The following is a 13151-nucleotide window of genomic DNA, read 5'->3' on the forward strand; positions in this document are numbered from 1 at the left end:
ATAAATGGAGACCTACTTACAGGCAAATGAGATGAAATTTTGGGGGTTCCAATCTAAGAGAGCCAAAGGAGCAATCAAGGAAACTCACTCTATCTGTCCCAAACCTGGATATGGACACTAAGGCCAGGAGAAGAGCGAAGTGATGATACAAGTCAAGTCCTTGGAAAAGCCAAGCTGATGTCCAACACACCCTCAGCTTTTGGACATTTGGTCTGACCAGGTGGCAGTCTTAACAGTGAGTAATTCACTTTGGAATATGGTGCAACGTGACTCTCCAGGGGTCATTATTGTCCGCTCATAATTCAGTGAGGAGATTTTGGCTCATAAAGGTCTTTTCTGGCAGTTAAGGGGATCCATGGTCAGGAGGTGTAAGGTTATCATGGTCACTTTCTTCAAGGTGAGTCTTGGTTCAGGGTGAAAACCAGTTTGGCTGTAAGCATTCCCTTGGGAGTTTGTGTATTTCCTTGTTGTTGTTGTTGGGATTTGGGAGGGGTGAGAGGAAGGGTTCCTTTCCCAGACAGCAGAGCGAGGTAGGTTCCAAAAGCGATAATTCTGGGAGAAGGTTTCTCAGTCTGGCCACCTGTTAGAATTACCTGGGAAGCTTTAAAACAAACACAAATATCAACATTTGGCCTCACAACTCCAGCGGTGGGACCCTAGCCCCTGAATATTCTAAAAGCTCCCCGATAATTCTAACTCCGCCCCGTGCGGTCAGGGTTAGGAACCGCTGCTGTAGAATTTTCTAGTGTAGGCACCCTAGAGGACCCTAGTTTTGTGGCATCCCCTCTGGGAGGTATGACCTGACAGTGCTTTCCAAACTGCGTGCGCCCAGGAACCTTCGTTGTATCTGTCGCAAGAAGTCGGAGTGCCACAGCTCCAAAAACTGGGTTTGAGAGATCACAGTCCAGGGGGGATTAGGGCCAACCCGGAATGGATGTGGAATTAGAAAAAAAAACAAAAAGCCTCCTCCCCCGCAAACATCCACTTTTCCCTGGCTCCTCCACCCGGAGCAGTGTGGGCCTGGGCCACTGAAGGAGACCTGAGTGTGGCCAGGTGTGTGGCGCCGGGCGTGGCTGGCTCAGCTTTCCGGAAAATTCCCTGGAGTCCAGGGGGCGTGGGAGGAATTGACTCTCCAGGTCCCTTCGCTCCGCCGCCCGCCGCGTCCCCCCTCACATTTGACCGCTCACATTTGCCCGGGGCCCCGGGAAGAGAAGGGGCGGCGGCCGGGCGGCCAGGAGGGGCGCTGCGCGGTTTCCCGGCTCCCGCCGAGGGGCGGCCGCGGCTCGGGCGCGCGCACCGTGTGGCCGGCGTCCGGCGCGGCCCCGGCGGCCCCGGCCCGGCCTCCGTGCGCTCCAGGCGCCGCCTCTTCCCCGCGCCGCGGGCGCTGCCGGGGGCGGGGACTCGCCGCTGCGGAGGCCGGAGGCGCGCGGCGCGGAGCGGGCGGAGCGCGGGGCCGGCGGCGGCGGCGGCGGAGAGCGGCCGGGGGACCTGGGAGCCGGGCTGGCAGCGCCGAGCGGCCGCCCGAGCCGCGGAGGAGGTGAGTGTCTGGCGCGCGTTCCTCGGCGCGCCCTCGGCCGCCCGGCGCCCCGGCTGCTTCCTTCTCTCCGTCCCTCCTCCGCCCGGGGTTCGGTCCCAGGGACTCGGTGCGGCCCCGGAAGACACCGGCCGGCTCACGCCCCGGCGGCAGCCTGCTCCCGGAGTCGGCTCGGCCCTGCCCCGCACCTCCCCGCTCCGGAGCCCTCGCCTCGGGGCTGTCGGGACGCGCCAGGCTCCGTCCCCCGGCGCCCAGGGGCCGAGCGAGGATTGCCGCCCCTGCGGAGGCCAGTCTGGGGCGATGCGGGCCTTTCTTTGTGTTCTTCGCCTGGTCACGCGCGTCAGCATCCAATGCCCAAAGCGTGCGTCCCCCAGAGTCGCCCCGGTGCTTGTCTCGGGGGCGTGATGGGCACGAGGGCGGCAGGGAGGGCCGGCGGCGCCGCGCACCTCGCCTCCCCGCCCTCCCGCCACCTCCCCACCCGGCGCGCCCGGCCGCCTCGGGTGCCCACGTTGGCCGCGGTCGTGTCCTGGCAGGTGACCGGGTCCTCGGACCGCGCCGCCGGAGCCCGGGTTAGGGGTGCGCCAGGTCCCCTCCTGCCTTGTCCACCTTCGGCCGTGTGAAGGATCCACAAAACTTTTGCTCTGCTGTAAAGAGGGTCTTCGGGGTTTATATACTCTATATTTACACCCAGTTTAATATTTTTAATGTGTGTGTGTTGTTTTTTCTTTGGTAAAGCAAAGTGGGGAAGATAATCTATTTTGATAAATGGTCTTTTTAGCGGATCTTAAGAATCATTATTCTATTCGGAATGCCATGGTGATGCTAGCCACTTTGCAGATGTCCCATTTCTACATTTGCCTCAAACTTGTGCGTCTTTCGACCTTTCGAGATGTCCTTTGTCTGGTTGGGGTCTCCGAGGGCCCACAGCCTGACATTATGCAAACGTGGAGGGACATTCCTAGGGGCGGATTACTAACATGTCCAACAGCCGGATGAAATATTGAACAGCGCTGGAGAGTGACGCGGTGTTTGGCTTAAGGCCATCCCATTGACTCCAGTTTAGGCAGTTTTAGTATTTCTGAATTTTTTCGGAGCATGGGACCTGGGGAGCAGTGTCATTTCCAGGAGGTCCTTGTGGTAGCCGGGGCATTCTAGCTCCTCCTCCTCCTGTCATCCCAAGATTAAAAACTTAAGCTCATGCTATTGGGAAAGAGGAATGTTACTTTATTTGTAAATAGAAACCAGCAACTTGCTAACACTGTCCTTAGGCCAGAACTCAATGTTTAAGGTGTCACCCGGTGAAAAAGACACTGAATTCTTAAGATGCTTAAAGGGGAAAGGTTAGCTCTTCAAGACATATTTTGTTCTCCTATGGAGAGGTGATCACATTTTTTTTTTTTTTTCATTGGTTTTGCTCAACCAAAGATGAGAGGAAGGAGTGCTGGGGAGCGAGGGAGGGGTCAGATTGCAGTGAGGTTGCTGTTAGGAGCTAACGATGCCATCTGCTTTCTGACTGCTGGTCCAGTTGTTGATGGGGAATGCAAAGGTTTTGCATTTATATATTTTTTCGGGGCGGGGGCGGGGGGGGGGGGGCGCCCGCAGAAACCGCAGTGAAGATGGTTGACCTGGTCAGGCCCAGGGCCACCTTGAGTCTATTTATGTGGCCACCTTCCCCTGGCAGGGAGGGCACTGCTGACAATCCTGTGCCTGTTCCGCTGGGTTTCTGCATCTGCATCTGAAGCTCGCAGGGTAGCCGGCAGGGCCTGGGGAACCGCCTCCACAGGGGACAGTTGGAAGGTGGAGTGTCACCACCCAGGCCGTGGTGAGCAGAGAAGGGAGGCTCCTTGATGGCACTTGAGTGAAAGGGAGCTTGAAGGCCACCCCCTGTCTCCTCAAACTGCCTGGGGTGACCAGGTGGGAGGAGGGAGACTGGGGTGAGGGCTGAGAGCCCCTGTGCCCGGGGCTTTAATTCAGTTGTACTATTGTTATTATGTTTATCTTTAGAAAAAAATAAGTTGCCTGAGGAAAAGATTCATTTCTTTTTCAATGACCTAACATGAGAAATAATATCCATAATTGGGGTAAGAAAAAAATTTTGGGGGGTAAACAACCCCTTGCCTCCCCCTCCAGAAAAAAACCCCCACTTTGTTAACTTTTTTAAACATTTGCAAAAGGAGAGGAATGGTCTTCATAGGCCTTTGCTCTCACCTTAGGAAGGTGTGAGTGGTATTTCATTTGCCCCCCCAAAAAGCAGTCTTTGATTGTGATGGTTTTTTAGACTTTCAAGTTACTGATGAAATACATTAAAAGAGAGACTTGGCTTGAAGTTAAAGAAGTGTTTCCTAAATTCCCAAAGAGTCTGCTTAGCTTCACACAGAAATTTCCTATACTTTCAGAAAAAAAAAAAAAAATGCATGCCTTGTCAGATTTTTACATTTTGATCTTATTTTTCTTTCAAACCCTACAGGGTTGTGTTCATAATACTTCTTCCAACTAAGATCTTTGAAGATTGATTAGTGCCTGACAGTAAGAATATATATGTAAAATACTATATAATGATACATTTTTGTAGTGTGCTGTGATTTCCAAATTTTTTTTATCATTCTCATTAGTAAGAAATGTTTAATACCTAAAACTTATATATGTTACTAGAGGCCCAGTGCATGAATTCGTGCACCAGTGGGATCCCTCGGCCTGGCCTGCGGATTGGGCCGGATTGGGCTGAAACCAGCTCTCCGACATCCCCCGAGGGGTCCTGGATTGTGGGAGGGTGCAGGCCAGGCCGAGGGACCCCACCGGTGCATGATCTGGGGCTGGGGAGGAATGCTGGAGGTTGGCCAGTGGGGAATGACTGCAGGAGGGCTCCAGGTCATGTCTGGCCCATCTCACTCAGCCCCGATGGGCCCAACCCCAGCAGCAAGCTGACCTATGAGTTGGAGTGTCTGCCCCCTGGTGGTCAGTGCATATCAAAGCGAGCGGTTGAGGGGCCTTAGCATATCATTAGCATATTACACTTTAATTGGTTGAATGGCCGACTGGACACTTAGCATATTAAGCTTCTATTATTATACTAGAGGCCCGATGCACAGAATTTGTGCAAGAGTAGGCCTTCCTGCCCTAACCGGTTTGGCTCAGTGGATAGAGCGTCGGCCTGCAGACTCAAGGGTCCCAGGTTCGATTTCGGTCAAGGGCATGTACCTTGGTTGCGGGCACATCCCCAGTGGGGAGTGTGCAGGATGCAGCCGATTGATGTTTCTCTCTCATCGATGTTTCTGACTCTATCCCTCTCCCTTCCTCTCTGTAAAAAAATCAATAAAATATATTAAAAAAAAAAAAAAAAGAGTAGGTCTTCCTTACCCTGGCTGCTGGCACCGGCTTCCCTCTGGCACCCGGCACCCGGGCTTCCCTCGCAGCCCCACCTTTGTCCAGAAGGATGTCTGGGAGGACGTCCGGTCTAATTAGCATATTATGCTTTTATTAGTATAGAGGATATGTCAGTTTTATCTCAGTGAAATAACCTTTAGCTCTCCCCATGCAAATACATGTACTATTGCCTTGTATCTCAAGGCCCAATATACACTTAGGGCTGGATTCATTGTTAATGACAGGGGAGGTGAAACCCCATTTCAGATACTGCTTCTTTGAATTTTGAGTGTGTGGGGCCTGTTTCTGGTCAGGCCAGAGTCTTTGACTTCATGATGTGGCTCAGGCAGAGCTGACTCTGGGCGAGAAGCATGGACCTTCCAAACCGGGCTTGTGTTTGCCTGTGCTTGCGTTTATGAGTGTAACCTAATTTGTGCTTTTTATAGGGATCATAAAGTTTCATATCCTCTCCAATGTTTAGTTGAGTTATAATATGCCAATCCACTTCTCTGTGCAAGTCCTGACGGCAAAGGAGCACCTCAGGCACTTGCGAGGGTGGGGGCGCGTGACCCGGACAGAGAGCCTCAGTGAGGAGGCAGGGCCAGTTTCTACTTTTATTAGCAGCTAGTATTTTGCTGTAGTGTAGTAAAATTAGTGTCATGTAACCGTATAAAATAACCAGCACAATTAGTACATACATAGTATAATTTAAGTTATTACCTGTCATACTTGTACCACTAAAACATAGCTGCTAGCCTACTGTTTGGGTAAAAATAAATGTAACTTCTGGGATTCCCTTCCCCAGCTCTGGAGCATCTTCTGCAACCTCAGGGATGCCCGAGTCCTGCTGCAGACAGCCGCTTTCTTATTTTAGCCTCAGGTAATTCCTTCATTTGCTCCTCGGAAGAACCCCGTTAAGGCAGTACAACTGGTCTTGCCCCCCTTTTTAAACGAATACACTGAGACTAAAAATGGTCATGTGTTTACTTGGTGGCAAGTGAAGGATGGCATGTAATTTTCACACCTGTCGTGGGAGACAGACACGAAGGTTACCCCTTTACAGGCGATTCCAGAGGGCTGGGAGTAACTGCCAGGTGCCCAGGTAGAAACGGAGTCTCACCCTGCTCTCCAGCTCCTCTCCTTCACCTGCCCGAAGCTCCAGGTGGGGACCCGTGTCTTCTCTGTGTCTGTCCTTGGAAGCTAGAGCTCTTTCTTGCACCTTGGTGTCCCCAGTGATGGGTTCCAGCTCAGAAGAGAGCCTTGGCATCTGTTTGAATGAGTTCTGTTTTGTTCTCTAACTCATGACATACATGTGGTGTAATCACTTTGTTTGAGGGGAAGCTGTAAAATACCACGATTTAATCTGGGAATGCCAAAAATACAGCTTCTAAACTGGCTAATAGTACCAATGTACTGTATATCTTCCTTCTTAATTAAAAAAAAAATATTTTTATTGATTTTAGAGAGGAAGGGAGTGGGAAAGAGAGAGAGAAACATCAATGATGAGAGAGAATCATTGATTGGCTGCCTCCTGCACATCCCCTACTGGGGATGGAGCCCGCAACTCAGGCATGTGCCCTTGATCAAAATCGAACCTGGGACCGGAATCAAACCTGAGACCCTTTAGCCCGCAGGCCAATGCTTTATGCACTGAGCCAAACCAGCTAGGGCACATCTTAATTTTTTATTGTTATTATTTGGCTTTTGTATTAAAAATATGCTCATTGAGGAGAAAAAGATTGTGAAAAATAAAAAATGAAAGATTCATTTCTACGCTTGCTTTCCTCTGTACATTCTATTCTCACCATAGCTTGTATGTATCATTCCTTTTTATATTTTGGAACTTTTTTTACTTGAGAGTTTGTGTTTTTTAAAATATATTTTTATTGATTTTAGAAAGAGAGGAAGAGAGAGGGAGAGGAGAGAGAAAGAGAGAGGGAGAGAGAGGGAGCAACAGAAGATACGGATTTGCTGCCTCCCACATGCACCCTGACCAACTTCAGTCTACAACCTGGGCATATGCCCTGACTGGGAATCAACGGGGTGACCTCGAACTGGCAACCTTTCTGTGCACAGGACGATGCTCAACCAGCTGCGCCACACTGGCCAGGGCAACAGTTTGTATTGTGATTATCTATTGTTCTGTAACAAATCACCTCCAAACTTGAAACTGTCATTTTATTATTGCTCAGGGGTCTGTAGGTTGCTTGGCTCAGCTGAGTGGTTCCGCTCCATGTGACATTGGCCAGTCTTTTGAAGCTCAGTTGGGTTGGAACTTGGGCTATTACCAGTTTTTAAAAGTATTGTCTTGACAAATTTTAGAAGAGACAAAATTATATACTAACTAGAGGCCCGGTGCATGAGATTCGTGCACTTGCGGGGAGGAGGGTGTCCCTCAGCCTGGCCTGCACCCTCTCGCAGTCTGGGAGCCCTCGGGGGATGTCCACCTGATGGGGAGCGGGCCTGAGCAGGCAGCAGGACATCCTTAGCGCTGCTGTGGAGGCGGGAGAGGCTCCCACCACCACCTCTGCACTCGCCAGCCATGAGCCCGACTTCTGGGCTTCTGGCCGAGCGGCACTCCCCCTGTGGGAGCGCACAGACCACCAGGGGGCAGCTCCTGCATTGAGCATCTGCCCCCGGTGGTCAGTGTGTGTCATAGCGACCGGTTGTTCAGTCGTTCAGTTGATTTGCATATTGCCCTTTTATTATATAGGATGAGTGATTTAGAAAAAAAATTAAGTACAGTTCTCTGATTTCAGTGCTATCAGAACTGGAGAGTCTAGCCTATCACATCTAGATCTCTGTCATTTCACATGTCACGAGTATTATTCTTTTGATTTTCTTCCAGCCATTTAAAATCTAAGCTTTCGGGCCTTACAGAAACAGGTGTTTGGCAGCATTCAGTCCTCGGGCTGCATTTTGCTGACTCCTGAACTGAAGGGAAAATGTGGGCGCTCTTGCTGAGATAAGTCTTCGTGTCCAAGGGGGAGGTGGCCTTTCTTCAGAAAATCCCAAGTGCTGGAAAAAAACAGGATGGAATTTGGTTCCTTTCACTCATCCATCTTTCTTTTTGGTATTTCCACTACATAACACTAAATATGCACATTAATTTCTTTAAATGGATTTTAGAGGGGAAGGGAGAGGGATAGAGAGAGAGAAACATGGATGTGAGAAACATCAGTCGCTGCAAGGGGGGTGGGTGAGAGGCTCTTCCACCACTGCTGCCCTCGCCAGCCATGAGCCCAGCTTCTGGGCTTCTGGCTGAGCAGCGCCCCCCTGTGGGAGTGCACTGACCACCAGCGGGCAGCTCCTGCGTTGAGTGTCTGCCCCCTGGTGGTCAGTGCACGTCATAGCGACCGGTTATTCCACCGTTCAGTCGATTGGCATATTAGCCTTTTATTATATAGGATTGCGGACCGGAAAGTGAGAGGAGGAGATTTTGTTTTTAAAGTAATGTAAGGAGAACACAATGGACTTGGTCATTAACCCTCATAGTTTGGAGCAGACATTGACAAACTTTCCCTAATGGTCCAGATGATAAATACTTTAACTGGTTTAATCCTCATAATAACCCTAAGAGATCTCTGTCTCAGCTGTTCAACCTCTGCCTGGCAGTGGGCATGGCTGTGTTCAGTAAAACTAGATTTACAACATGGGCCAGCTGTGGCGCCTGGGCCTTGGTCTGCTGACCTGACTTGGAGACATTCTTGGGACAGGGGAGAATAATTTTAAACTCTCAAAAATGTGTTGGTGAGCAAGTACTGCACCAACCTCTGGGCGTATTCTCAGGTCTGTTTGCTCATACCGTGACTTCTGAACCTCCAGGGGAGGCCGTTTCCTGAGAAAGAACAAAGGTGCAGGCCCTCTGCAGCCCCCCCCCCCCCCCCCCCCCCCGGCTTGGAGAAGCCCAGTTGCCCTGCCTTGGTGACGTGGGTCAAACAACTAACCTGATCTGCTTGCTCCTTTCTATTTGCCCATACGGTTAAAAACTCCTCTGTGAAAACAGGGAAGTGAAAGGAAAAATATTTCACTAGGAGATTCAAGGGGCTGATGCATTTGGCAGGTTGCCCATTTTCATATGCTTTTTCTTTAAAAAAAAAAAAATCAGAGGTCTCTGTTCTCTTATAAAAATTTTTGTCTTATAAGCCAACAATAATTTTAACCAAATTTAGACCAAATTTTTAAAATTACGCCAGTCAGAAAGAATCTGCGGTGTTTATGTGCCTTTTCCAATTTACCAGGGGACTTTCAGTGCAGCAACACACACTTCCACTGCCGGGGAGCCGGGGGTCGCAGGGGTTAGTTAATCAAGGTTAATCACTTTTTTAGTGTGTTCAGATACCCGTCATCAAATACGAGACAGTACACAATCTGAAGGCTAAGTGACAATGGACATGAATATCAGCATATCTCCCATCCACTTTCATCGCTGCCTCGGTGCCCGAATATTTAAGGTGGGGAAAGGAGACTGTTTATCGTCTTGGACAGCTGTAAACCCTGGCTCTGAAGTCCTGCCTGAAGTCCTCTCGGTCTTTGTCATGTCTCACCTGTGTCTGTCCCTTCCATTCCGCAGCGGTGGCTACCACAGTCCCAGAAGTCCGTGGTGGAGCACCCGCAGGCCTGACGCAGGAGTGCTGGGCCTGCCTTCCTCAGGGCCCCTTCGTCCCTGGGCAGCCCCGCGTCCGTCCGGAGCCCGGGCTCCCCTGACACTGCCCTCGGGCAGCTGCACGCCTTCCTGGGGTCACATAAGAAACATCCAAACCTGTCAGTAGCTTCTGTGAGCTTATTTGAGCCAAACTGTTGACAGTTGCTGGGAAACAGAATCTCAAGGAATTAAGATAATGCTCTGGAGAATGGTGGTTTTTCACCTTGTTTTATACCAGTGATGGCAAATCTATGACACGCGTGTCAGCACTGACACGCGTAGCCATTTCTGATGACACGTGGCCGCTGAGGCGGCCGCATGCCGAGGATGAAACATTTGCTGCTCCTGAGGATGAAACATTTGCGAAATAATGTTTTTTCCTCAAAGTGACACACTACCCGAGTTATGCTCAGTTTTTTGGCGAAGTTTGACACACCAAGCTCAAAAGGTTGCCCATCACTGTTTTATACATTACGATCCAAAGAGGAGACGTTAGTGGGTTACATGAAGGCCATTGGTGATAGATTAGGGAGGTGGGAGAAAGCAAAGCAGGGAAACCTCTGGGACTGGATAAAAAGTGAAATGATAGAGAAAGACTTCTTTTACTGAGGTGGGTGCAGGATAGTTAACAGTTAATTACCTCAATAACAGTGAGGGGATTTATGGTCTCCTCAGAGCGGTGCCTGTGCTTGGAGGGGTCTGAAAAAAAGGAAAAATTACTTTGACATTCCAACAATAGATTATCAGAGATGCAAAAAGACAACAGGCTCAGTTAAGGTCAAGATTGGTCTTTGTCAGGGAAGATACCGGCCTAGGACATGGCTACCCACCATAAGTGCTTTTAGTTAAGAGTTTTAATTTCAGACCTTTTTTTTTTAATTTTTTTATTGATTTCAGAGAGGAAGGGAGAGGGAGAGAGAGAGAGAGAAACATCAATGATGAGAGAGAATCATTGGTAGGCTGCCTCCTGGAGGCCCCCTACTGGGGATCGAGCCTGCAACCCGGGCATGTGCCCTTGACTGGAATCGAACCTGTGACCTTTCAGTCCGCAGGCGGACACTATATCCACCGAGCCAAACCAGCTAGGGCTCAGACCATTCTTTGTGGTTACTTTCGTCTCTGAGTTTGCAAGGCCACCACAAAGGCTTTCCTGAGCTTGTCAGGTCAGCATGTGGCCCCTTTCGCCCACACCAGCCAGCAGAGCCCTGGGCCACCGAGAGGGGCTTCTGAGGCGGCACTTGTGTCCGGCCTCCCCGAGCCCCCCTTTTTCATGTGATGGGCCTGGTCTGGGACGTCGGCTGCTGCCGGGGCGGCTGTGAGTCAGCCCCAGGTGGTGGCAGTTACTGCAGCTACAGCGGACAGAAGAGTCGATAGGAGGAATGCGGGCGGCTGGTTCCTATTAAGTAGGTTGGTTGTGGAGGAAAATATTCTCGTCGTATAGGAAAAGACTAGATCTAGAAATAATTTGTTACTCATCTTTCCTCCTTGAATAATAATAATGGTCAACATTTATTGAGCAATTACTGTGTGCCAGAAGTGGTGCTAAGCACTTCTCATATCATAACTCATTTGATCCTCCAAAACCCGAGGAGGACAGTGAGGCACAGATGGGTCCTGCAGCTGCTAAGAGGGACCAGGACCTGACTCTGGCCATTGGGCTTCAGCATTTGTTCTCTTAACACCACCCTGAGCTGCCTGGTGCTAGCGCAACACCTGACTCATCATGGTGGTTGTGCAATAAATTTTGTATTGATTGGCGAAAGGACGGAGATTATTAAACAGTCATCTGCACACTTCCCTTGAAGTGAGAACTGAATCCAGAGTCTGTTTTCAGACTGAAGGTATACCCACCCACTGGCATATCTGCTGGAATAACAAAAGGTCATTGAAGGATCCCATCTAAAATGATATTGTTAGGGAATTAGGTATATGGCCATGATAGCCTTTCAAGGCACTAGATAAAAATAGATTCTTGCATAAAGGGCACTGAAAGAACTGGCTAGCCATTACAAAAACACAAAAACAAAAACAAAGCCTTATTCTTTGTATTTCCTTACTCCTTACATTAAAAATTCTAAGTGGAGGAAAGATCCTATATAATAAAAGCCTAATATGCTAAGTGTCCAGTTGTCCCCTCAACCAATCAAAGTGTAATATGCTAATGATATGCTAAGGTCACTCAACCTCTCGCTATGACGTGCACTGACCACCAGGAGGTAGACGCTCTGACCGGTAGGTTAGCTTGCTGCTGGGTTCTGGCTGATTGGGACTGAGTGAGATGGGCTGGACATGAACTGGAGCCCTCCCACAGTCCCTCCCCAGCTGGCCAACCTCCTGCCTCCCTCCCTGGCCCCAATAGTGCACCGCTGGGGTCCCCAGCCTGGCCAGCACCCTCTCGCAATCAGGGACCTCTCGGGGAATGTTGGAGAGCTGGTTTCGGCCCAATCCTGAAGGCCAGGCTGAGGGAACCCACTGGTGTGAGAATTTGTGCACTGGGCCTCTAGTTTAAATATAAATATGAAATCACAGATATGTTGAGAGGAGATATGGTATATGGGTAAATATATTTCAAAACTCAGAGTAGGAAATACCTTTCTAAATCTAAAAAATCCAGAAGCAATAAAAGATGGACAAGATTAGGTTATTTTAAAAATACCAACAGCCAAAAACTATGGGCAGAAAATTTCACAAAGTCAAACAACAAATGAAAAATTGAGAAAAAAATTAAATAAGACCAAAAATTAGTTTATCTTTAATATACAAAGAGCTCTTACAAATCAATAAGATGAACACTCCAGTTTAAAGTGGGCAAAGACTATGGAAAGGTATTTTACCAAAATGAATGTACAAATGGCCAGTGAATGAAAAGATGTTCATTTATGCTCATAACTAAGGAAATGTATTTTAAAAATATTACTACTAGTAGGTTAAAATAAATAAATAAATAAAATAAAATAAAAATATTACTACTAATGAGATTACCAGACACTAAAAAGTTTGTGTGTTATTATGTGAGAAAACAGATATTCTCCTACAAGTGGTGGGAGGGTAAACTATTGGAAATAATTTGGAAGCCAACATGGTAAGATTTTCAAAACATTATTAGAAATTTAATTTATAAAAGAGTTGCAAAAATAGTACAGGTGGTTCCCTTATGTATTTCACCCATCTTCTCCTTATGTTACCCTCTTACATACTCAGAGAGTTTATCAAAATTAAGACATTAACCTTGGCACTATCTTACTAACCGAAGTACTTAATCTATTTGAATTTCACCAGTTTCTCTCCCTGATGGTCTTTTTCCGTTGTAGGATCCTGTGCAGGATCCCACCTGGCACTGAGTTCTCATGACTCTGTAGTTGTTAAGTCTGTGGCCGTTCCTTCGTCTTTTCTTTATTTTTCATGATCTTGAGAGATTTGGAGAGTGCCGGTCCGAGTTTTATAGGATGCCCTTGAATTGAGTTCCTCAGAATTTTTCTCCCGGTGCATCATATCAGGCGGTCTGTGATGTTGACCTAAGGGGGAGTCGTTAAGATTCTCCAGTATAAAGCTACTGCTTTCCTTTCGTAATTTGCTAAATGTTTGAAAGGAGCGAAGAGCTGTCCGTGT

General features: G+C 48.7%; 1 protein-coding gene across 1 annotated transcript in view; it reads left to right on the forward strand.

Moving 5' to 3' along the window:
• The first annotated feature begins 1401 nt into the window (after nucleotides 1-1401).
• Nucleotides 1402-13151, forward strand: part of GOLM1 (golgi membrane protein 1) — a 46971-nt gene continuing 35221 nt past the window's right edge. The window contains exon 1 of the mRNA XM_079789728.1: nucleotides 1402-1537. The gene's annotated coding sequence lies outside the window, so the exon portion shown is untranslated. The remainder of the gene's footprint in view (nucleotides 1538-13151) is intronic.

The sequence above is a fragment of the Cnephaeus nilssonii genome (genome assembly GCF_951640355.1).
Source record: "Cnephaeus nilssonii genome assembly, chromosome: 14".
Lineage (NCBI taxonomy): Eukaryota > Metazoa > Chordata > Mammalia > Chiroptera > Vespertilionidae > Cnephaeus > Cnephaeus nilssonii.